This window comes from Zootoca vivipara, chromosome 9 (assembly GCF_965207765.1).
Source record: "Zootoca vivipara chromosome 9, rZooViv2.hap1.1, whole genome shotgun sequence".
Taxonomy (NCBI): domain Eukaryota; kingdom Metazoa; phylum Chordata; class Lepidosauria; order Squamata; family Lacertidae; genus Zootoca; species Zootoca vivipara.
In genome coordinates this window covers 9,407,433-9,434,015 of record NC_142592.1, presented here as the reverse complement: position 1 = coordinate 9,434,015, position 26,583 = coordinate 9,407,433, and positions in this window count along the sequence as shown.

Here is a 26,583-nt window from a genome sequence, read left to right as displayed (position 1 = left end):
TGCAGTCCATGGGACTCTCAAGAGTCTCCTCCAGCACCATAATTCAAAAGCATCAATTCTTCGGCGATCAGCCTTCTTTATGGTCCAGCTCTCACTTCCATACATCACTCCTGGGAAAACCATAGCTTTAACTATACGGACCTTTGTCGGCAAGGTGATGTCTCTGCTAAAGACTAGGTAAGAGCTTTTATTGTCTATATATCCCTTGCAGCATGTTGTGGGGGGGGATTGGATTCCCTGATGCCTGACACTCCCTAGATAGTGAAATGAACCCCACTGCACAGCATGAAGAAGGCTTGCTGTTCATGCTGTGATTTTACCTGGGAAATTATCATCTTTGCTGCCTCAGGGTAGTTCCTACACTTCCCATGTTCCCTTGGCTCTGACCCCTGGCACCAATTTAAGAACACACAAAGCTACCATTGGTCTCCTTCCAGCTCAGTACTGACCACTCTAAGCTGCAATGGCTCCCCAGGGTTTCAGTCAGCATAGATTTCCAGCCTTACTTGGAGATTAAAGCCAGGGCACCTTGCATACATGGTACCGTAGATGCTCCACCAATGTCAGGAATCAGCAAAATGGAGGAGGAGGAATGGTGGAGACCACCACCCGCCCCCTCTCCTGATGCTGGAGGAGAAGAGGGAGGCAGCCTGGATTTACAGCCGGGCTTTGAGGGGTTTGAGGAAAGTCCCGGCTCAGAGAGAGATGAACGGAGAAGATGGGCAGTGTTAGAAGAAGGGAGGAGGAACTGTGGCAGGGCAGCCAGATGGCACGTTGTCACTGGAAAGTATTTCTGATCCCCCTTCTCCCAGAACTCGGCAACCATTAAGAGTGCAGGAACAACTGAATCAGAGACATATGACCACGGGTGCTGTTGCTAGGAAGGAGGGAGGAGGAGCCCAGTTTGGAGCAACGCCATCGTTAAGGCTTGTTGCGTTCTTTTGCCTCTCGCTGTTAGGATTGAATAAAGCTCATTAAAAAGGACTCTGCCTTGTTTTCTCTGCTCTTGCTGCAACCGGGGGAGGAATAGCTTCCCCGATGCCTTGACAGAGCCTTAGCAACCAATGAGCTACGGTCACTTAAAGTCTTGACTCAAGCCTTGACACTCTCCATGGTGGGGATATGAACTGCCTGTGGGATTCTCTCCATAATACGGCATCTTTGAGAAGCTGTTCAAGACACTAACTGGGCTTTCTGTCTAATTTCCCCTCACTTGTGTCCTTCCTCATCCTTGATGTGGCCTGCGGGGCACTCCTTTTGCCCCCAAACAGGTAGAAAATGAGAAATAGGGAACCAGCAGAACAACATTGTGGGAATTACAGCAGCTACATTCAGTTTCAATGCATTGGATCTCCCGAACCCATAAGCCCTAGCTGACAGAGCCAATTGTCGGGAGATGGAGCTGTAGTCCAGATTTAAACACATTGGCATTTGCCTGACAACCTGCGCTCAGAACCTTCTAATAGATTATGATCCAGAGTATCCCTTCTAAATGTCCTCATTGACCAGGCATTGAGTAAGTTTAAAAAAATATGCCAAAAGTACTGTAAAGCTGTCCTGCAACTTGCATATTGCCAGCCTGAGTTTTCAGGAAGAGCAGGGTTGTAAAAGTAATGCATATTTGTTTGTGTGTTCGTTTTGAATTAAAGGTTTATGGCAGTTAATCGTTTTTAACAATCGGGGAAATAAATATAAAGATCCCTTGCAGTTTTGGGGAGAGAGTTCTCTGGTGTTCATGGCAGAGGTTTATTGTTTCTGCTATAAAAATCCTACAGTGACAGATGTCCAAGATCCATAGCAGATGCATTGAAGGTCCATAGAGACCACTACCCAAAGACTCAGGATCATGAAATGTGAGGGCAGAAGAATAAATATTCATCGTTCTCATAAATTCACCTTACATGGTTTGGTGCCCTCAAAGTTTTGACTTCCTAATCCATTTCAGGAGGCTTAGAATGCCTCATAATGAAGTTGGTGACATTCCGAAGGCTAATTTTGCATGGAATGTGAAAATTCACATTTGAGGATATTGATGAAAAGGCAACAGCAGCCGCAGCAGCTGTTGGCTTGAGAGTAGGGCTCTGGGCCAAGCGCTGAACATCTCTATTCCCATCACTGCAACCACATGACCTTATTAATAGACTTCCACATGCACTTCACACATTTCGTCAACATTACTCTCTGGTGCACACATACAAACTTTGGGATGGAAAACAACTAAGTTCCAGGAATTCACACACTTTCGCTCAATGAAATTATGGCTTTCCTTTGCTAGGTGAAGAATGTTGTTTGTATGAGGGTGGAAATAGCATTGGGTAGGGAGTATGGGAGGGGCTGTAAGGGGCCTTCCCCCAGCTCAATGTTGGGGTATCTGCCTGGTAGGACTCTGCACACCAGTTGCCCAGTGAGACCTTGCTTGGCTTGCACCACAGCAAGGTTCAACACTGACTGACTCTCATGGAACGGGTTTGGCATGGTCCAAATCTGGTGGATCCACTCCATCAACATGGGGCTTGTGGAATGATGAAACTATCCTGGGACCCAATGCCATGCCAACCCTTGCCCTGCCTGCTGTGTCAATAAAGATTTGGCCTGCTTTTATCTCTTCACTGTTGTGCAGTCTTGCTATTTTGCCGCTCTCGTGGGTCACACAATACACCTGCCTGTCAGGCTTCAGGGAATCAGATCCCTCCTACGGTGGCAGCCCAGAATCAGAGAACCGATCAAAGTTCTTACCAAGCAATTTCTTCAATAATTCACAGAGAGCAGAGAAGGAATGCAGCCTTCCCTAAATGATGGTGTTGCTCCAAGTAAAGTCTCATCCCCCTTTTGTCTCCCCTATTCGACATCACTCCTGCATCAGTTAATCTGAGCTTTCTGCCTCTTGGCTCTCTGTTCTTATACCCTCAATGCCCACCTGGTCCTGGATGAGGAGGGGTCAGGAATGCTTTCCAAGGACACTCTGTCAGCTGTCTCTCTCCTGGTGCTGCTGCTTCTTCCTGCTGTTCCTCTTCCAATATTTCTCAACCTCTGCCCTCTGCAGCCTCTGAACTATGCCCTTCTGCAAACAACTGTTTTAAATCTATACTGTCTTCCTGTTCTTGGGAAGGTTCAGGAGAAGGGGGGCGGGCCCCCACCATTCCTCCTCAGTCCAGCCCCTGACACTGCCTGGGGAAATAACAGTAAAAGTACTGAAATAAAATCATTACAGTCATACCTCATGTTGCATTAGGTTCATGTTGCATCTTTTCGGCTTGCGAATGCAGCAAACCCGGAAGTGTAGACTTTCGGGTTTTGCCGTGCGTGCATGTGCAGAAGCGTTCTACGCGCTTCACACATGCGCAGAAGCACTCTAACGCACAGCATGTGCACAGAAGTGGTGCTCTAGTTACGGACTTTTCAGGGTGCTAACGCACTGTATCTATTTCATTATACCTTTGCACAGGCAACCCCAAACTTAGCCCTCCAGCTGTTTTGGGACTACATCTCCCATCATTCCTAGCTAACAGGACCAGTGGTCAGGGATGATGGGAATTGTAGTCCCAAAACAGCTGGAGGGCATCGTTTGGGGATGCCTGCCTTTGCAGAATGAAAGTAGTAATATTCAGAGCAGGAGCTAATCATGGTCAATAAACTTCCTTTACCACAGCAACTAGTGGAATTGTACCAATATTCCACCCTACATTTGCAAGCTGAACCCTTAGAATGAAAATACAGCCTGGGGCTTGTTCATCATGCACCCTGACTGAACAGTGAGACTGAACAGTTGTTGTCGTTATAATATTCACTGCTTGTGAAACGGGAAAAAGCATGTGGCCCCACTCCCCTCTAAACATGGATATGTCCTACACATAATAATGTGTGAATAGGGATAGAACCATTTTGAAATTCTGGATATTTACCCTTAAGGCAAAGCTTTTCAGGGTGGGTGGGTGAATGCAGATTTTAAATCAGCTTCTTCCAAGTCAACCCATTAAAGTGATTTTATGACAGAGGAAAGGAAATTGTGCTGCTTCCATGGGAGGAAGTATAGCATTAAAAGTGTCATTATCAATTGATTTTGATTTCTGGCTTCTTCCTGGCCTAGCAATACTGACTGCAACAGGGGGGGGGGAGAACAAATCCCATCCTTTTAAAGGGAAAGCATGCATAATTCTACTGACATAAAAAGTGCAGAACATTTCTGTTGTGTTTAAGAGTTTGACATGGCCTTTTTGGTGTAATAAATATGATTTAAGATAAGATACCTTTATTGTCATTGTCCCCTTGCGGGAACAACGAAATTACTCGGTTGCTACATCCACTCAGATAAAGCATTCCACATAATCCAAAATTACAAAACCTAATTAAAAACAGTAAATATAATATAAACTAACAAGTAAAATAAGATGACTTCAAAGTCCAGACTTTCCATTTAAGGCCAAAATTGCTCTAGAGAAAAAACTGTTCCTGAGATGGCTCGTTCTTGCCTTCATAGTTCTATATCTCCGTCCCGATGGCAGGAGCTCAAAGAAACGGTGACCAGGGTGCGTTGGATCTCTTGATATGTCTAGTGCTTTTCTATGGCACCTGGTGGTGTAGATTTTTTCTAAGGTGGAGAGTGAGCAGCCAATACTGCTCTCTGCTGTTTTAATAATTCTGCACAGCCCCGCTCTATCCTGAGAAGTACAGCTTCCGTACCACACACATAAACCGTACGTGAGCACGCTCTGTATGGCACAGTGATAGAAGGCAAGCAGCAGCTTTTGTGGAAGATGGTTTTTCCTTAAAATTCTCAAAAAATACAGTCTCTGCTGCGCCTTCTTCACAAGCCCCCTTGTATTAGAAGGTGGTGGGCTACATTTGAGGGTGAAAGGTTAAACCCAGTCATGTGTATGTGTGTGAGAGACACAGTATGACTGAATAAGAAATCCTGCGAACACACATTTATGTGATGCAGTGGGTCAGTTCATTCAGCCACGAATCTCGAAATACTTCACTCTCGCTCACACACCACATTGACCACGATCCAAAATAGAGTAAATCTTGCTTAACACCAGTTGTATCTGCAACAAAAAGGGCACACTCATACCATGACAGACTGCAACTCTTTAGGTTATTTAGTCCTGGGTAGAGCCACCACTGTTTTGCAACAACAACAACAACAATTTAGGCCCTGGGCAGCTCCCCAAAAAATATTAAAAACACAATATAACAACAAACATTAAAACCTCTCTTAAACAGATGTCTTCTGAAAGTCAGAGAGTTGTTTATTTCCTTGACATCTGATGGGAGGGCGCCACCACTGAGACGGCCCTCTGTCTGGTTCCCTGTAACCTCACCTCTCACAGGGAGGGAGCCGCCAGAAGGCCCTTGAAGCTGGACCTCCGTGTCTGGGCTGAACAATGGAGGTGGAGACTCTCCTTCAGGTATATTGGGCCGAGGCCATTGAGGGCTTTAACCCACATTGTGCTCAGAAACGTACTCTATTTAGTACATTTAGGCAAGAGAAGGAAGGACTAGTTTGAGGAAGAGCAGTAGCTCAGTGACAGAGCCTCTCATTTGCATGTAGAAGGTTACAGAATCAATCCTGGGCATCTCCAGGGTAAGGCTAGGAGGAAGCCCCGCCCGAAACCTTGGAGAGCTGCTGCCAATCAATGTGGGCAATACTGAGCTAGATGGACCAATGGCCTGACTCAGTATAAAAGAAGTTTCCTATGTCCCTGTGTTGAATTTCCTGTGTCCCTGTGTGGAATTTTAGCGGAGAGGGGGATACGCTCTCCCAGACTCCACTTTATCTGCAAATCCCAGCATCTTGGCTTAGAACATGAGCGACTGCTGAGGCAACATGAGGTAGACCAGCTCCTGTAGCTCAGAAAGAAAACTTGACACTCCCAAGTTACAATCAACAGGATTGATTGATTTAAGATACTTGAAAGAGTAGGAAGCTGCCTTAAAAGAAAGAATACATAAATTCACTATCTAAGGCAGCAACTTACAAAAAAAAAAAAGAGTTTCAGCTGACATACAAAACAGCATGGGTCATCCCAGGCAGTTCATCAAAGGCACTCGAAGGAGATACAAAGAATATCCGGACTCTTTTTATCTCTGGAAATGCAAAGCTATCTGGCCAGGCAAGGAAGGAATCCACCAATCAGGGAAAAATAGCTTGACTTACAGTGATGGCTCTTGCCCAATTGGGCTTTTGTGGGCAGAAGGCAGGAAGGAGAAGCCAGATATAATGACAAGCAGAGCCATATCCTTTATAGAGGTTGCAAGAACACTGCTTTAATATTTTTTATGCTTAGATTTTATTAATTATGTCATCTAAATGTAATATAGGTGGGTTGTTGTTTTTGTTTACCTTAACTATATTTTTAAGTTGAGCACTGTTAAGAATAAATTAAAACTTTTATGTTTCTGTGGTCGGGAGTATGACTTCTTGTTAAACAACATCCAGTGAATATGTGAGTGTGTTCGTTGGCACACTCTTATGCAGCTATTTCTGCAGGACGGGTCCATTATTTCTAGAATAGGAGCTGAACCAACTCTTATACGGTGCACTTTCTCTATGCCAATAAAGGAGATTGAGTGAGTGAGTGAGTGAGTGAGTGGGTGGGTGAGTGGAATTGCGTGTTCAGACTGAGAGACCTCCTCCTCAAATAAAAACACATTTGACTCAATTTTTAGTTTGGTTTTTTTGGCAGAATTTAGGCCACAACTTTATTGATTACAGAAAAGTGAGTGGTTGCATAGGCTCTGGTTCGACTAGCTCCCTGCACCCTTGCAGGTAGCGCTGACCCAGAGCTCCATCATAGGTCAGCCAAGGGTGAACACCTGAGGTAGGTGGAAATTTGGGAACAGACTATGTCCACTCCACAGATGCTCCCCTGGAATCAGGCACGGGCACAACCCCCTCTCGGAGGTTGACCAAACCAAGTTGAGACCCAAGTTGAATACCCTTCACATAGGGGTGGCGATACTGTTCTCCCATCCCTATCACATGAACCAGTGCCTATCTGATGCACGAGCCGAAAGAGGAAGCTCTGGGACACGTGCATAGGTATATATAGGTCCCTTGATCCATTTAGACTGCACCCATTGGCCAGATTAAACCCAGCGACGGGGGACCTACCAATCGGCTATCCAATAGACCCACCCACAACCAGGAGGCCAGCCTCCAGGTTTCACCGCAACACGTGCCCTCTTTTAGGGAGGACACGATTTGCCATGCTCTATTCATTCATTTGTTACGACAGCCACACAACATCCTGTATTTTCCCTTTGGTTGTTCCATCTTTTCTCAGGCCACAGAAAGTTTTTCTTTTTTTCTGGAGAATGAAAGAGCAGCAGAATTTCACTTGGTATTGATGCTTCTGGGGCTATTCTTCTATCATTCCCAAAAGGCAGCGATATATTGAGAAAGTGAACCTATCAAAGTTCAACGCACATCCATTATAAACTTTGTGGAGGATACCATTCTATGACACCATTTTGTTTTCCATTTATCAGTTTTTTAAATTACAACTAAAATGCTTTCCTGGCTTTTTTTTAAAAAAAAAGATGGGGGAAAAGAAAGGTATAGCATTGTAATGCTATAATGGTATGCTGCTATTCCTTTCCAGTCACCGTTTTGTTCAAATGGCTGTGACCGGAAAGGTCTCTTATTTTTATTTCTTAATTAGCAGTATTGTAATATAATGTTATAGCATATCATAATATGAAATCAACATTATGGCATTATGGTGCTATACCGTTATACCTCTTTGGGCTGCATTAAGAAAAATCTGGAAAAGCTATAACACCACATAACACCGGTCTTGAAAGATCTACATTGGCTCCCAGTACGTTTCCGAGCACAATTCAAAGTGTTGGTGCTGACCTTTAAAGCCCTAAATGGCCTTCGTCCAGTATACCTGAAGGAGCGTCTCCACCTCCATCATTCTGCCCGGACACTGAGGTCCAGCACCGAGGGCCTTCTGGCGGTTCCCTCGTTGCGAGAAGCCAAGTTGCAGGGAACTAGGCAGAGGGCCTTCTCGGTGGCGGTGCCTGCCCTGTGGAATGCCCTCCTAACAGATGTCAAAGAGGAAAACAACTACCAGACTTTTAGAAGACATCTGAAGGCAGCCCTGTTCAGGGAGGCTTTTAATGTTTCATAGATTATTGTGTTTTGTTTTTCTGTTGGAAGCCGCCCAGAGTGGCTGGGGAAACCCAGCCAGATGGGTGGGGTATAAATAATAAATTATTTATTATTATTATTATTATTATTATTATTATTATTATTAGTCAATTGAAATTTCACAGGTAGCTAATAGCAGAAGAACAACGGCTGGGTAGTGCTAGGAGCCATCTGAGTGGAAGCAGCCGAGGTCAGTCACACATGCTCTTCTCCAGAATACTCCATTTCATCCGCCCCTTCCACTCATTTCCTAGTTCTCTACCCCTCACCCAATAAGTATGCATTCTGTGGTCACAGAGCACACTTAATTCTCAATGGCCTATCGGGGGATACCCCTCCCCTTTCCAAGTGAAAGTCATACTCAGAGGAGACCCAACAGAATCAATAGGTCTCCAAGCATGACTGATCTTGGATGCCTCCCTCTGCTTTTCCCCCCCACCTAAAGATTTTTGTTCTTCTACAAACCATTGGGTTCCCCCAACTCTGCAGATATGAGGCCTTACCACAATATTCCATTTGCATCTGTGGCTTTGGGAAGCAACCCAATCTGTTTTAGAAGTGTGCTTGGTAGCTTTCCAATTCAGCTTGTCAGGACTAAATTATATCTGTGAAAAAAAAGCTCCAATTCCTCCAGTTCATCCTAAGGGGGAATCTAAAAATGGTCATAACCTTTTTTTTCCCCCTTCACTCATAAATGGATGGAATTTGCAGACAAAGGAGCCCCTGTAGAGTGGATTAAGCCTGCCAAATTGTAGGTGGATACATCCCATGATGGGACCCAGGTGGCACTGTGGGTTAAACCACTGAGCCTAGGGCTTGCTGATCAGAAGGTCGGCGGTTCAAATCCCTGTGACGGGGTGAGCTTCCATTGCTCGGTCCCAGCTCCTGCCAACCTAGGAGTTCGAAAGCACGTTAAAATGCAAGTAGATAAATAGGAACCGCTACAGTGGGAAGGTAAACGGCGTTTCCATGTGCTGCTCTGCTTTGCCAGAAGCGGCTTTGTCATGCTGGCCACATGACCTGGAAGCTGTACGCTGGCTCCCTCGGCCAATAATGCGAGATGAGCATGCAACCCCAGAGTCGGTCACGACTGGACCTAATGGTCAGAGGTCCCTTTACCTTTACCTACATCCCATGATTTTCTTTTGAGGCCCTCAAGCAAAATGTTCCTGCATTTGCTCGCAGCCAGCATGATGTCAGACTACGACCTGGGAGACTGGGGTTCAAATCTTGACTCTGCCACAAAACTCATTGAGTGATCTTGGCGCCAATCACCGTCTCCCAGCCTAACTTGCCTTGCAGGGTTGTCGTGAGGTAAAAAGGGAGGGAAGGAACTGTATTTGCCACCTTGAGCTTCTTGGAGGAAAGGTGGGCTATAAAATGTAAATAAAACAAATAATCAATTTTATTACTACTAAAAACAGGGAGGGGAAACCCTCCCACCAGATGTCAAAGAGAATAACAACTACCAGACGTTTAGAAGACATCTGAAGGCAGCCCTGTTTAGGGAAGCTTTTAATGTTTGATGGACTACTGCATTTTAATATTTTATTGGAAGCCGCCCAGAGTGGCTGGGGAAACCCAGCCAGATGGGTGGCCTATAAATAATAAATTATTATTATATTATTATATCTCATGGCAGATAACATTTCCTTATCTGTACACAGAGAACAATCCTTGAATAGTGAAGCTTCTGTACTCCCATTTCAGGAATCTGGGACTGAGAAACTGACAAGAGCACGACAGCTGTCACTGAGGAACCATTTTGATGATCCTTTGAGGTTGAGTCATGTTTGTCCCATGACTGTCTTGCAAAATTTCAGGTTTGGGGAAATAACCTGTCAATACAGGTGTAAAGCTGGTGAAACCCTTAAAGCTGCAACATGCCACTTTTCTTCTCAGTAAGATGTATCTTGGTTTAATGTTCCTCGATTCATGTTCTGTAAAAAAAAACAAAAAACCCTCACTGTCAGAATACAAACCACTTCTAAAGAGTGAACTGAGGTGTGTGAGAAAGTAATGACTGGTAAATGTGTCATCTATAGACTGAAACGGAACAATTTCCCCAATATGAAGTGTAATCAGGCTACACTTACAAAACTGAAAATATAACTCTGGACCAGGTGATTTTCTTATTATTTGTCTCAAAAAGTAATGGGAATGGACTTGGGCAGTGAACCTTGTGCTACCTTGCGACCCACCCTGACTCAAGCTCCCCTTTCAGATCTCTCTGCAGCAACATTTAATAGCAGACCATCCTTCTCTCATGAATCAAAATGCCTTTGTGTGGCACATTTCAGGCACTGTTCTACCTCCCCAGGTGTTGTTTGAATCCCATCAACCCCTGCCAGCATGGCCAATGGCCAGGGATGATGGTGGAAGTTGTAGTCACACATCTGAAGGACCACCGGTTCCACACCAGGATCACCATTCTTTTCATCCCCTCAGTTAGCGCAAACCAACCCAGCTTTCTAAACTACTTCTTTCTTTATGCCGGCCTTGAAGGTTGCATGGTGCATCTCCCCTCCCCACATCTCCTTAAGAAGAAGTCCTCTCTGGACATAGAGACATAGGCTTCTTCTTCTTCTCTGGTGGTCACTCGTAGCCGAGTAAAATTGTCTTCCATAAACAGGGTTTTAACAGTGAGTCCATAGCTGACTGTGGAGGCCAATTCTGGATCCACACATCCTTCCATAGTGGGGACATTGGTTTCCAAGTGGGGGTTGATCATGGTGAGGGTTTGCCAAGCACGCCTTCCTCTTAGCATGTTTCTCCCTTTTGTCCTGAGTTCGAGTGTCTTCAAAGCCCATGACACCTTTGGTAAAGGCTGTTCTTCAATTGGAGTGCTCGCAAGCCATTGTTTCCCAAATGCCGGTGTTTATACTACTTTTTTTTAAGATTTGCCTTGAGAGAGTCTTTAAACCTCTTTTGTTGACCACCAGTATTATCATTTCCATTTTTAAGTTTGGAATAGAGCAGTTGCTTTGGAAGACGATCATCAGACAGCCACACAGCATGACCAGTCCAACAAAGTTGAAGTTGAAGAATCATCGCTTCAACACTGGTGATCTTTGCTTCTTCCAGTACACTGATATTAGTTTGCCTGTCTTCCCAAGTGATGTTTAACTCAGTGGTGTAACGTTGGTAAATTTCTCCTACGTGGACAGTTATTTTTCCTCAAGGGCCAACATTGATGCTGAAATCCAGCATCGCCTCAGCTCTGTGAGTGCAGCTTTCTCCCGATTGAAGGCATATACAACATTTGCTCAGCCACTAATATCCCCTTTGGAGAAGGTGCTCAAGAAGATGGTGGCTGATCAGACATGATTAAAGGTAAAGGTAAAGGGACCCCTGACCATTAGGTCAAGTCGCGGGCGACTCTGGGGTTGCGGCGCTCATCTCGCTGTATAGGCCGAGGGAGCCTGTGTACAGCTTCCGGGTCATGTGGCCAGCATGACTAAGCTGCTTCTGGCGAAATCAGAGCAGCACACGGAAACACTGTTTACCTTCCCGCCGGAGCGGTACCTATTTATCTACTTGTACTTTGATGTGCTTTCAAACTGCTAGGTTGGCAGGAGCTGGAACTGAGCATCGGGAGCTCACCCCGTCATGGGGATTCAAACCGCCGGCCTTCCGATCGGCAGACCCTGGGCTCAGTGGTTTAGACCACAGCGCCACCTGCGTCCCCTGATCAGACATGATTGGAGGCAACCAATTATTTAAACTCATTTCAATCCAGCTACTGAGCTGGTTTTGCCACTTCAAAGTGGGGAACACACATGCTAGTTCTCCTTGATTTCTCAGTAGCTTTGGATTATATATCCTCCTGAATTGGGCCTGTGCCTTGGGAGCTGAAGGCACAGTGTTGTGGTGGATCTGCTTCTATCTACTGCATGTATAGACACAACACAGGGGAACTATGGCGCCAAATGACACATAGGACAGCAGTGGAAGAGTGCTGGTCTAGACAGAAGCAAAAGTATTTGACTTTCAGCCTTCTTTAATCTGCTTTTTCAAAAAAAAATCAGCCAAAGGGATGGGTACATTGAGACCGTGATGCTAAGCAATCATCTTTAATGTTACGAACCAGCTCTTTGTCCTGGTCTTTCCTAATTGACATTGACAATAAAGGAAGAAAAATGTGTTCACTCTCCTGGCAGAATTACTTCAAATCAATTTAATTAGAACCCAGGTCTTTGCAAGCCATGTGGACCTTCTGTTCCCTGTCCATTTGCTGACATGGTTTAACCGAGAAGGATGAGAAGTTGCCTAATTCATTTGCTGCCGCAACAACCTACTACTCTATGGCGTTCATCCCTTAGTCATCTGACTAACACAGGCAGGTCCCCATTTGTCTCATATCTGAGAACTTTCTTTCAAGAGCAGATCAGAGACAAACCACCCCAAAACTATTTTTAAAGTATGAAGATATGACTCTGCATTAGTCCCAAGGTATGACTCCATAATGATGGCTCCCCGTTGGTCGGATGCCATGGTTTCAAGTTTTCTGTTTGGAACCAGCCAACTTGATCCAAGAGCTAATTGTATTGACATTAACCTGTTTTAACAAGCCTAAAGTATCAATAAATCATTTCTTTAGTGCTCCAAGTTTTAACACTGGCGTTGTTAATGTACTGTACTTGAATTGACAAATAGGCTGGAAAATCGTTCGTTTCCTGTAAGATGCGTTGCTTTCTCAAGCCTCACTTCCCATAGCTATGAAGGGGCCTTTCAAAATGGATATTTTTTAAAAAAAAATTTTTAAGGAGACTGTCATTGCATTACCCAAATTGTTTTAGCTTTAATGGATTCCTCTGGAAACCATTGAGAGCTGATTATCAATACACCTTTGGGGAAGGGGGACTCACCCTGAATGAAAGCATTCTGTACCATCTTTACAGACAAAACAAATGCTACATTCGTACCCAAGAACAGCATGCTTATATCGCCTCTTTAAATTTTATTTCTGCAACAAAAGAGGTATCATTTGACAAATAATGAAGAGAACCTTGCACAGCTTTTTATGCACTCATCATGTACTTGAAATGAACAGTAATTTTACTAATTAGCTACCACAGGAGCTAATTGCAAGAAGAATTCACAGCTCTGAGGTGTGAAGATTGCTACTAGCATTCTGCATCGCTGAAAAGCAAAGCTTTGTTATTTGAATTTTAAGAGATGAACCTCTTCCACGCACACCCCCATGCCATCACAGATGAGCTTTAGATATGCATCGAGCACTATGAAGCAATATTAAGGACATTTTGCATTTCCAGGTAAAACAAAGAGAAGTCTTCCATACCAAAGCCCCTGGAGATGTGTTGGTGAAGGTCCCATCTTCACTCTGATTCTCCGTAATTTAACAAGCTCCGTAATTTAACACTTGAGGTACTTACCTCAAGTGCAAGCTATCATAGGCAAAAAGGGGGGGGAGATCAATGATCGTGCAATATTTTGACAAGTTATTTAAACTATGCTAAATTATGCATCTGGGTCTTTTCAGAATAGAATAACTTAAGCACTATTTCAAGATAGTAGATAAAAAAATCTGGTTCTTCTTTCCTGTGCAGCTTTAGGACTGAACGTAAGCTTAGGCTCCTGGCATGAAGATGACACCTTCTCTGGGGCTCTAATGATTTGAAAGGAACTAGCCTCTAAGTTGGGGACACAGGTGGCGCTGTGGTGTAAACCACTGAGCCTCTTGGGCTTGCCGATCAGAAGGTCAGCGGTTCGAATCCCCGTGACGTGGTGAGCTCCCGTTCTTCAGTCCCAGCTCCTGCTAACCTAGCAGTTCGAAAGCACATCAAAGTGCAAGTAGATAACTAGGTACCACTCCGGCGGGAAGGTAGAAGGCATTTCCATGCGCTGCTCTGGTTTCGCCAGAAGCAGCTTAGTCATGCTGGCCACATGACCTGGAAAAACTGTCTGCGGACAAACTGACTCGCTCGGCCAGTAAAGCGAGATGAGTGCCGTAACCCCAGAGTCGTTCGCAACTGGAATTAACTGTCAGGAGTCCTTTACCTTTAACCTCTGAGTAAATAGGTTAGGAATAGAGTCATGATATACTTTCAAGGGTGTATTTGGTTTGACGAGAAATCCTCATCTCCTCATCCTCCTTTTCTCTTTGGTGGCAGACAGTCAACACCACTAACACATATGTGAACTAACAATAACTGCATGCAGACAAATTCCTAAAGGCAGGTGCTTGGTGGGAGAAGAAAGGAGATGCAAATCACAAACCTGATATTTTCAGGTTACAGGTAGGTAGCCGTGTTGGTCTGGATCGAAGTAAAATAAAAAAATTCCTTCAGTAGCACCTTAAAGACCAACTAAGTTTTTATTTTGGTATGAGCTTTCGTGTGCATGCACACTTCTTCAGATACAGTGAAATGGAAGTTTCCAGGCACTTATGTAGAGAAGGGGTGGGGAGGGGTGGGGATGGGGAGGGGGGATCACTCAGAAGGGTGGTGGAAATGGGTGATTGACTGACTGATAGCTGTTGATGACCGCAAACGACTGCAAATGGTTTTGCATGAAAAAGCAAGGGTTGAGATGGCTGAAGATCGCTTATCATGTATAATGAGATAAGAACCCGATATCTCTGTTCAAACCAGGTCCCTCCATGGTTTTGAGCTTGGTGATAAGTTGCAATTCAGCAACTTCTCTTTCCAGTCTATTTCTGAAATTCTTTTGTAGTAAGACAGCTACTTTGAGATCTTGTATAGAATGTCCTGGGAGATTGAAGTGTTCTCCTACTGGTTTTTCTGTCTTCTGGTTCCTGATGTCAGATTTATGTCCATTTATCCTTTGGCGTAGGGTTTGGCCTGTTTGTCCAATATAGAGAGCTGAAGGGCACTGTTGGCATTTGATGGCATACACAATGTTAGAGGATGAGCAATTAAATAGTCCTGAGATGGTATGTTGGATGTTGTTGGGGCCAGTAATGGTGTTGTCTGGGTGTATGTGGCAGCAAAGTTGGCATCTGGGTTTATTGCAGGCTCTGGTACCAGTGTCCATGTTAAGTCTGGTGGTTGTATTATTGTGGGTGAGGAGTTGTTTAAGATTGGGTGGCTGTCTGTAGGCAATGAAAGGTCTTCCTCCCAGAGCTTGAGAAAGGGAGCGGTCATTGTCCAGGAGAGGCTGTAGATCTCTGATGATGCGTTGTACTGTTTTAGCTTGGGAGCTGTATGTGATGACTACCAACATACCATCTCAGGACTATTTAATTGCTCATCCTCTAACATTGTGTATGCCATCAAATGCCAACAGTGCCCTTCAGCTGGACCCCTCCTGATGGACGCAATACCACACTAGATCTGTACATCGAATGCTTCCGCCACAGAATCCAAACGGATGTGACCAGAAAACACCATCGCTTACTACAAAATCTCAATGGAGGGACCTGGTTTGAACAGAGATATCGGATTTTTATCTCATTATACATGATAAGCGATCTTCAGCCATCTCAACCCTTGCTTTTTCATGCAAAACCATTTGCAGTCGTTTGCGGTCATCAACAGCTATCAGTCAGTCAATCACCCATTTCCACCACCCTTCTGAGTGATCCCCCCTCCCCATCCCCACCCCTCCCCACCCCTTCTCTACATAAGTGCCTGGAAACTTCCATTTCACTGTATCTGAAGAAGTGTGCATGCACACGAAAGCTCATACCAAAATAAAAACTTAGTTGGTCTTTAAGGTGCTACTGAAGGAATTTTTTTATTTTACTGATATTTTCATAAATGGCTATGTGAATCTTTAATCTGAGTCAGTTTTCAGTTCCAGAACCATTGAGTCCAAGCATTCAAAGCTTTAGTTTGTCAAGGAAATGAAGAGTCTGCCTCCGATTTGCTGTAGAATATGTGTCACCAAGTCACGCCTGGGACTAAAAAAATAGGCTTCTGGACAGGCTTCTGCCCCTCTCAAGCGAGAATTTAAACATTATAGGAGCCCAGAAGCACAGCTATTAAATTGAGAGAGGTGTCTGCAAAAGCGACCATGCAAAAAGAAGAAGAATGAATGTGCCACTTTAAAAAATAATTCAGTGCAACATCAGTGCTGTCTATGCCATGCCAGAAAGTGAAGCAATCTGGTACCACCCAGGAGGTGGAGATAACAAATGAAAGCAGGAATTGGTGTTTGAATGGTGCAGCAAGGATGCTGAAAGTGTTGGACATACTGGGGGCCAGGGGGACAACCTCCACTTCATGATGGCACTGTGTGGCATGACTAGGGCTGATCTCAATGTTTCATCCCTTTGAATTTCTCCACATCTGGGAAGCATGGCGACAGACCACATTTCTTTCTATACAGTGTCCTAGGAATGGGGCGGTGTCATCACAGAGCATCTTCCCAGGCTGCCAGAGGGCCTTACCTTCCAAGTCCCGGACTGCAGAATCCAGGACCGGCAGCCGTGTGACACCAGAAGTTGCGTCGACGTAACTTCCGGTGTCGCTTTGCCCTTCTATGGGTACCAAAAATGGCCTTGTGCTTGGAAACATACTGGGAGCCAATGTAGGTCTTTCAGGACTGGTGCTATATGGTCTCAGCAGCCACTCCCAGTCACCTGTCTAGCTGCTGCATTCTGGATTAATTGGAGAATGTTTTTGTTGTTGTTGTTCCGCCCATCTGACTGGGGTCAGAGGATCAGAGTCAGAGGCCAGGAAATAATGGCAGAGTAAGCATAATGGAGAAAGTTTGAAACAAAAATCAGTCCGTTATGGTCGGTAAAGAAGGGGAATACAATTTTGAGCAATATTCTCCACTACTTGGGCAATATTCTCCAATATTCTTCCTATTTCACATTGCTCAATATTTATTATAACTAGATTCATTGGAGGTTTTTTTCCTCCACACATATCACAAATGCATTAATATGTTGTCCATTTCCCCCCGGGAGTATAAGTAATCTGAGCAGTTTCTAGAGGCACCAGGTGTTTCTTTTCAAGGTTTCATTCAAGGCTCACGGGCCTCTGCAAATGGAAGCCGCCTCTGTGCTCCCTTCTGTTACATTCACTATCCTCTGTTCCATTCGCTTACCTTTCCTAAACCACTTAATCAGGTCCAGGAGCAGTTTTGCAGGTGCTGTTATAGCCAGGGATCTGTGGTTCAGCACACATAATCCTATGGAGATCTGCCATCTGTTGTCATTTCCTTACCGCAGGTGGCTATGGATACAATAAGCCTGTGAAGGATGTGAAAAGGATATGTGAGCACAGACGATAGTATTTGAAATTTGGCAAACTACTGCATAGTACTGGGTTTTTTAATAAAAAAAATAGTATCTAAGATATTTCAAGGCAGAAAGAGTCTAGGCTTTATGCCTCTGAATACCTGTTGCTAAGTCAGGAGAGCGCTGTGACATTCGGGATCTGCTTTTGAGCTTCCTTTAGACATCGGGTGGTTCGTTTGTCTGCTAGACAGGGTGGACCTTTGGTCTGATCCAACCGGCTCTTATATTCTGATCCCACCATTTCTCCACCTTTCTTGCTCATTCTTCCCATCCCAAGGATTTCATGGCTAGCTCAGTTGGTAGAGTATGAGGCTCTGAATCTCAGGGCTTGGGGTTGGAGCCCCACATTGGACAAAAGATTCCTGCATTGCAGGGGGTTGGACTACTAGAGGACCTTTGCGGTCCCTTCCAATTCTATGTGGGCAACAGCACCTTATCTTTTTTTTCTCCCCTTTTACCCGAAACCTCAAAATCTAGGACAAGAGACAGCAATTTGCTCACCTCCAAGGCCACCTGCAGTGAATGCCTAAGTTCTAAAATGTCACATATGAAAACTGGGACATCTTTGTGTTGCAGTTATCTTTATTTGCTCAAGAAGAATTACTGGCTCTTCTCTTCACCCTTTCTATTTTAAGGCCCTTCCCTGCCTGAAACAGACCTGTCCTGCAGAGATTTAAAAGCAAAGAGAGTATATTGGGGGATAAAGCTATTATTATCATCATTGTGCTATAATGATAAAGGGGAAAGGGACCCCTGACCATTAGGTCCAGTCGCGGACGACTCTGGGGTTACGGCGCTCATCTCGCTTTACTGGCCGAGGGAGCCGGTGTTTGTCTGCAGGCAGCTTCCGGGTCATGTGGCCAGCATGACAAAGCCGCTTATGGCGAACCAGAGCAGCACACAGAAACACTGTTTACTTTCCCGCTGGAGCGGTACCTATTTATCTACTTGCACTTGACGTGCTTTCAAACTGCTAGGTTGGCAGGAGCTGGGACCGAGCAACGGGAGCTCACCCTGTCGCGGGGATTCAAACCACCAACCTTCTGATTGGCAAGCCCTAGGCTCAGTGGTTTAGACCACAGTGCCACCCACGTCCCTATTGTGCTATAATTTGTTGTTAAACCATTTTTAAAAAGTGAACAAAGAAATATATCACACTCAGTAGTTCGAATCTATGCTTCGGCTGAAAAAACGGCAGAGGGCCTTCTCGGTATTGGCACCCGCCCTGTTGAACGCCCTCCCACCAGATGTCAAAGAGAAAAACAACTACCAGACTTTTAGAAGACATCTGAAGGCAGGCCTGTTTAGGGAAGCTTTTAATGTTTAATAGATTATTGCATTTTAATGTTCTGTTCTGTTGGAAACCGCCCAGAGTGGCTGGGGAAACTCAGCCAGATGGGTGGGGTATAAATAAATAAATAAATTATTGTTATTGTTATTATTATTACTACTACTACTATATCATCAACTTTTCTTGCCATTGTTCTTTTGATGGTACTTCTCCGGTCTTCCAATTTTCTGCTATTAAAATTCTTGCTGCTGTTGTAGCATACATAAATAATGTCCCATTTTCTTTTGGCAATTCTTGTCCTAAAATACCTAACAGAAAGGCTTCTGGTTTTTTAACAAAGGTTATTTTAAACATTTTTTTCAGTTCATTGTATATCATTTCCGTGGACAGGTGGAGTCCCCCCAACCCCAGGCAACCCCCGGGTGGAATAATGACCCAATACACTATGTTATGGGATTAAAATTGGCCACAACTTTATTAAGACTTCAGATGTAGAAAGACCTTGGCTTAGGCATTGGGCATTTATCCCTCCCAGTTTCCGGCCAGGGAGCTGAGGAACATCAGGGTTATCCACAATGAGTGGGGCTTGGGCTGGCTCTGGAGAACGTCTGTGCAAGCAAAGAGCCCACCCCCCGTTTGCTGCCATCACAGGGGAGAGCAATGACAACTTAATGGTGTATGGCCAATGCCTCCCCTCAAAGAACCCCTTTAACGGGGAACCCAGGGATTACCGCTGAAGGAGGGGGTCATGGGTTACCGCTTCACGCCCCCCGCCCAATTAGGGAAGATAAAGGATTCTGCCCAAAGCCTGAAACCACCCAAGTTGTGATGTTTTGCTATGGGGAAGGCAAAACTTGCCAATGCAGGAAAATTCCTTTCTGGCCCTTCAACAGTGACTGTGACGTAGCAGCGCCAGGATACCTGTGAAGAAGAAGTTAACCTGGAAAAGAAAGCTTAACTGAGGGAGGGCAGGGTGGGAGAAGCTCTGGAGCCGACTGAGGATTCCCAGGTAAGTTCCGCCCTCTATTGTGTTAGCAGGGCGGTCCCTCCCCTTACCTGGCCAAATCTCCTAGTGATGCCTCCCCAGCCGGAATAGGATAGCTAGCAGAGGTAGGCGGAGACCTCCAGGTGTTCAGCTGAGGGGGGGCCAAGCCAGGCTGTACTGCCGGGAGCCGCATAGATCCAAGGGGGCTGCATGCGACCACGCAAAAGGTGCCCCCCATTTGATGTGTGGACCAGTCATTCCCCCAAATAATTTATGATCTTGCAATCCTACCGCATATGATGAAATGTACCTTCCCCTTCTTTACATCCCCAACAGTTCTTTTGTTCTGTTTTATACATTTTTGCCTTTCACATTCACTCTGGGAACACTGGGAGGCAGGGGCAGTACAGCCCTGGTCCCATTATTGTACAATGCAGGCATGAGAAAGTCTTTCCATTTTCCCTGGAATCGGTAGCTCTAAATTAGAGGGGGTGATTCCCAGTATTCTCACCAGAGAACCATTTCCACGATTATTATTATTTTTTAAAGCCATAACAGTTACGCCGATAGAAATTTGATATACGTTTGTAGCACAGATGTGTTCTAAGGGTGCATCCAGATTGACGTTTATTGCGGAACAGCTTGCTCCTCATTCATGGAAGTTTACTGCAGCATCCACACGACGTCATGGGAATTAAAATGCCAGCTCACATTCCTCTCCCCATTTGCTCCAGATTTACCCTTTCCATGGGTATACAGTCGTATCTTGGTTTTGGAAAGTAATCCGTTCCGGAAGTCCGTTCGACTTCTGAAACGTTCGAAAGCCAAGGCGCGGCTTCCTGCACTCAAGTGAAACCTGCATCGGACGTTCAGCTTCCAAAAAACGTTTGAAAACTGGAACACTCGCTTCCGGGTTTGGGGCATTCAGGAGCCAAAATGTACGAGTACCAAGGCATTCGAGAACCAAGGTACTACTGTATCTGTTGCCTTAATGGCTTCAGCTGGGTTCTTCTCGTTGCGCCCGGGCAGGGAGAAAGACAGTCAAAAATGACACCGTTGGTTGAGTTCAGAGAAAGAGTTTATTCTGCTAGCAGAAGGCACTGCGTGATTGAGTCAGAAGCAACTACGAAGGCAGGCACTTTGAATGAGGGCTTTATACACTTTTGGGGTGCTCTTCCCCCTCCCTAGGAATCTACCTCTCTAAGTGGGTACACGTAAAAGGGTCAAGGGTTGCATATACAGGAAAATTCTGTTCAGCATCTTTATCATACACGTTGTCAATGTACCCTGGTACCAGCCTCCAGCAGCCTTGAATGTCTATCTTGCCTGGTCTGTGCGTCAAACTGGTAGCATCAGACAAGGCCAGCCATCTGGCCTTGATAGCTAGCAGGGCATCCTATCCTGTCTAAAGTTTACATTACACTTTGGCACAGAGGCACTGAAAGGCACTTAATGGATTTAAGGAGAAAAGCAAGCATCTAAGGAATATGGGGGGCTGAGCCACACAGTCAGAATTATACAATGCAAACTGTACGATCAGATTTAGCTCAATAATACAATTAGCAAATCTCTTCCTGCATATCTATGCCCAACAATCCGTTGATCTCTGAGTGACTCATTCACAATATTAAGCCCCCACCTGGAATACCCTGCGTTGTCTCTCTCTCTCTCTCTCTCTCTCTCTCTCTCTCTCTCTCTCTCTCTCTCTCTCTCTCTCTCTCTCTTACATACTCCTGTTGGGTTGTTCCTCATTCTGCATAGGCACAATTAGCTTTTCTTTCATGGAGTATTAAAGTTAAAAAATAATAATTAAAAGTGACGGCTGCAGTTAAATAGTTGTTCACAAAAGACTCTTTTGCCATTCGGAGCTTGGCACAGTACAGGTTTGGCTGTTACAAGGTGTCAAATAAGGATTCGTGTGAATAAATCCTTGCTTACAAAGGTTTAGCATTACGCAGAAGAAAACAAAGGGTCTGTGCTTCAAAGCTAACTAAGATGAATGTTATCTTATCCCTCTGCGGCTGATTGAAACAGTCTCTTTCATCCCATTTAAGGTTACTGTCACTTAGGATTAGTTTTCTTTAGCCTCAGTTTCTCTTTATGAAGATTTATATTGAAGTGATTATTTGAGAATTATTGTCACACATAGTATGTGTTCTGATGGATAGAAAGAAAATTATTCTTACTATCAAGAAGAGCAGCAGGTGGCAGCAGGAATAATATTCTACACGCATATATTATATAATGAAATGGATGCCAGTAAATATGGCTTGAAAACGAAACTATTTTTTTGAGGGCGCTTGTTCTGCATAGTGTATTATAGGGGGAAAAATGTAGGTTAACAAAGTCAGCAGAAGCTGTGAGCAGCAAACACAATCCTCCTCGAAAGATGTGCTTGAACCTGTAGAGCTGTTAAGTTATGGATTTTCATTATAATTTTATCACTATTATTTTTAAGGTTTAGGAGAAGGGGTGAAGAAAGCTTGTAGGCAGAATTGTTAGTAATTAGATAAGCGTCAAGCTGATGAACACAAAGGAACGGTGCCAGGTAGGAGGAGGAGAAAAATCAGCCTCTTAAAAACCAGTTTAGCACTTCATTAGCTGTCTTTACTCTAGCATATCTGCTAAACCGATCAGAGCGGCTGGTATTTTAGCCTGTTCAAATTCTCTACAAAAAAAACCAAACCCAGTGACAATCAAACTCAAATACTATTCTTACCGAAGTGACTATTTTGCTTCAACAGCTCTGCCTTGCAAAACCTGATAACGTCATGCAACCTTTTGGCAGAGGTGGTCATTTTAAAAGGATATTAAACCCACCTCCCCCAACCTGAAGGTTTGACCCGGGCAAAATTGAAACATCAAGACATATAGGAAAATGCACTTTGCCATCCTCTTCTTTGAGGCTTTGCTACTCAGAGAGAAACTGGTGTGCATAATTATAGTGACTGGGTGACCATGCAGTCAGCACAGTACTCTCTGTTTGGCATGCGGAGAAAGGCTGCTGACCGATGAAATCCCAGGACAGAAAGGTTGCTCAAAAATATTAGGCAACAGTTCACATGGCTATCAAACCCACAATGACATTTTCAAACTGTAGTGTACATTGGCCTGTGACCAGTCATTCGTGAGCAGCCATTACCATGTGCAGTTTAGAGTTTTACTTGCTAGTGTAAGTCATCTAATGCTGATTTTAGGTATAAGCTCTGGTGAAATCGGTGCAGAGGATCTGGCTGCAAATGTGCTTAGTGAATCTTGTGTTTGACTGTGACTGCACAGGACAGATTGGCCTCAGCCTGGAGCCCCTTCCACACACCAATTGTGTGAAATGAAGGCCAACGTCCCTGAAGCAAGAGGACTGCCACTATTACAACTAAATGAGTTGAGAGTCAGCACCCATTTAGACTTAACACTGGAATGTGTCCAGACCGTAGGTATTTCTCAGCGTACACTTTGAATTTGCTTCAATGCAGATGTCAGGGACCATGCTGAGGAGGGCTACATTGAGGAGGAATGGTGGGAGCCACCCCTGACCCTGAATCTTCCCAGGAACAGGAGGACAGTATAGATTTGGAACAGTGGTTTGCAGAAGGGCATAGTTCAGAAAGCAGAAGCTGGGAAACACTGGATGGGGAACAGCTAGAAGAAGAAACACTGGAAGAGAGAGGGTTAACAGATTCACAGTCATTGGACAGCATTCCTCCACCGCCCTCCCCAAGATCAAGAAGAGATCAGAAAGTCTCAGAACAGAAAGCGCAGAGGGTACAAGCTCAGATTGCAAGATGTAGGAGTGATGTAGATTAATAGGGACGGAGGGGCGGGTAAGCCTTAGTTGGGAGCACCGCCATTTCTAGGGAGACGCGTTCTTTTGTCTCTCACTGTGATTATTAAAGAATACAACTGGTAAGACATTCCTTTCGTTTGATCTTCTTATTTCCTGCCACGGGGGAGGAAGCCAACTTTCCGAAGCCTGACAGCAAGGCAAACATGTGTACCCTTACCCAAACACGTGCGCGTCCTCCTGGTGCCGTCCTGCTATGGCGGGCTAGAAAGGCAACATGAGGAGGACACAGCAAGGCAGGCATGAGCCATTAAAATCAGACTGGAGAAATTCCAACAAAAGAACAATGGCAAGAAAAACTGATGAATTGTGCGGGGTTGGCGAAGTTGACAGACAGACTTCAGGAAAACCACTTCTGCATCCCACGGAGGTGGTGTTGTGGGCATGGCCTGACCGAACTCTCGCGATGGGGGCTGAGAGCTCAGCCCCCTCGCAGGGTGGGAGTTCCCGCCTCGCGGCCGACCCTATTGGTCGGCCCAGATATGACGGGCTTCCCTTCCTTTAAACGAGCCAGAGGTGGGAACTCAGCCTCTTTTCAAGTGGCGGTTAGGCATTGGAAATTTGCATAAAAGAAGAAGGGGGGCAGATTACGTCATCATCTGCCCAGATATTGGAGAATTAATTCCGTTAAAGGGATTCCAGGGGCAGTAGCTTTGTCCTGAGCCTGCGGGGGTCAGGGCCTTATAGCACCCCCCAACGGTGGCCACAGGAGGAGTTCCAATAGATGTACATCACAGGGCTCCTTTCTGGTGGTTAATTTCTCCCAGACTGTAACACACGGGTTACAGTCGGATATAGCCGGTTAGGTTCCAATGCCTAAGCCAATACCGCTCCACATCCGAAACCAATAATTTTGTGGCCTTTTCGCCCACTTAAATTCAATTCACTGTGTCTTGCGTCTTATTTCCTGGGGAGGGAGGGACATTGCCACACAAAAGGACAATAGGGATTTTGCAAAAGAGTGTGAACCTTTTATATCATATTTGCAGAAACAAAGAAAGAATATTGACCTGATTGTAGGATTGAAATAAACATTCACAACTTTATGGATAGGGAACAAATAATGCAATAAAAGGAAAAATATGATATTTGAAGAAAATAGCAGAATATAATAATGAGGATAATAAATCAGAAATTGAAGTTGAGGGAAGTCCGGGGGGGAGAGAGAGAGATGTTATGTAAATTGCATGTTATAAGTATATTTGTAATGAGAAGAAATAAAAATAAAAAATAAAATAAAATCAGTCTGATAGGGCTGAATGGAAGGGCGCATGCCTGTTGCGTCCTCGTGACGCCCTGCCAGCCTCACACAGCTTTACAAGGCTGGGATACAGGATTGCCTCGCATAGCAGTGTGGGAATGGCGGGGGCAGCGTGTGGAGCAAAATGTGCCCTCAAAAAAGCTGCGCCTGGAGGAACAGCCCTCTTTACCCCACCCTCTCCCCTTGCCACCTCTTGCTCACTGCCAAACAAATGCTGAAGGACGAGGCATGAAGAGGGAAGGCAAAAAGATAAGCTCTACGGTACATCCTCTTCCCTCCAGCAGATTGGCATGGACAGTCATCTCTGGGCTTTTTTCAATGCCAACTTCAGTACCATCTTCAATGCCATGCTCTTTTTCTAGAAAAAGAGGTGCCAGAACCCACCATGAATGGCGATGGCGCCTGCCTGAGAGGTGCCGGAACTGATTTCCGGCGAGTTCCGGCTGAAAAGAAAGCCCTACGTGATGGTCATATCACTCATAGCAATTAAATTGCTCTGATCTAAAAGATGAAGCAAGCTCTAAATGAATTGACCAAACTGATTGTAGGTAGGCCACATCGCCACAGTTAAAATGAATATTTTAGCTGGGGTTCTTTTTTTATTTAACACGTTGCCAATTAAAATTCCAATTACAACGCTCAACATGCTGCAGTCATTAATTATGGAATTTATCGAGGAAAAAAACTAAAGACCTCTTGTAAAAATGTGTCACCTTACAAAGGAAAAATATTTGAAGGAGGCATAGTGACATCTAATTTTAAATTGTTTTGCAGCTGCACTGGGGGGGGGGTGATATTTTGAGCTAATAACGATGGCTTTAGTCTAATGTAATACTCATTTGTAGGGTTGCCAAGCTACGGGAGGGAAAACTGTCCTGACTTGGTACCGTACCTCCCCACTTAGCATTGTTAATGTATAAGGGGAAGGAAGCTCACCCCTCAGAAAAACACATTTTTAATATATATTTGGTCATTTTGTTCTACATGCATGCTGATGGGATGTGGCTGGTGATAGTGGTTGTGTTAGAACACTTACAGACCACAACATTTTTCTTTCACGGCCACAGTATCATATCTCACTTGTTTCTTAGCACACCCCATCATATCCTCCTCCCTTTGGGAGGTGAAAATTGCACCAAAAAGTTGTTTGACCATGTGCATTTTGATATGGGGATCCTTCAAAGCATAGAGTGATCACTCTAAGGTGCTACTGTCTACCAAAAACCTGCATCAAGATTTGGCCGAGGTACATGCAGGCAGTAGAAAGCAACAGCCACTTCTGACACCACAGTAACATATTCAGACAAGGAGATGAGGAGTTGGAGGATGATGAGACAAAGGATGGAGAAGGAGCAGGTAGACACACAGTAGACATAGAAGGAACTGTCCGCTTTGATTATCTCAGTTTCTCATTTTTCCTGTCGTAAATTCAGTTCTCCACAGTCTTGCAGCAACCTGTTCGTGCTATCTTATGTAACCACATGATTCCATCATTTTTAACAGACAGGGTAAACAAATTTGCTTAAATGGATGAAATAATGATGTGGTACGTTTTTTGCTGCATTGCTATCAAATATTTAAGGTAGTACTTTCCAGAAGCAGCAAACTCTTTTCACACAGACTGTTATAACCCATTTAAACAACATGCATCCTTGAAACCTGGTGTTGGAGCCAGAGTGGAACTGCGATTCAAAAAAAGTCAGACTCTTCTTCTTCTTCTTCTTCTTCTTCTTCTTCTTCTTCTTCTTCTTCTTCTTCTTCTTCTATCCCTCGTAGCCAAGTAAGATTGTCTTCCATGACCACAGTCTTAACAAT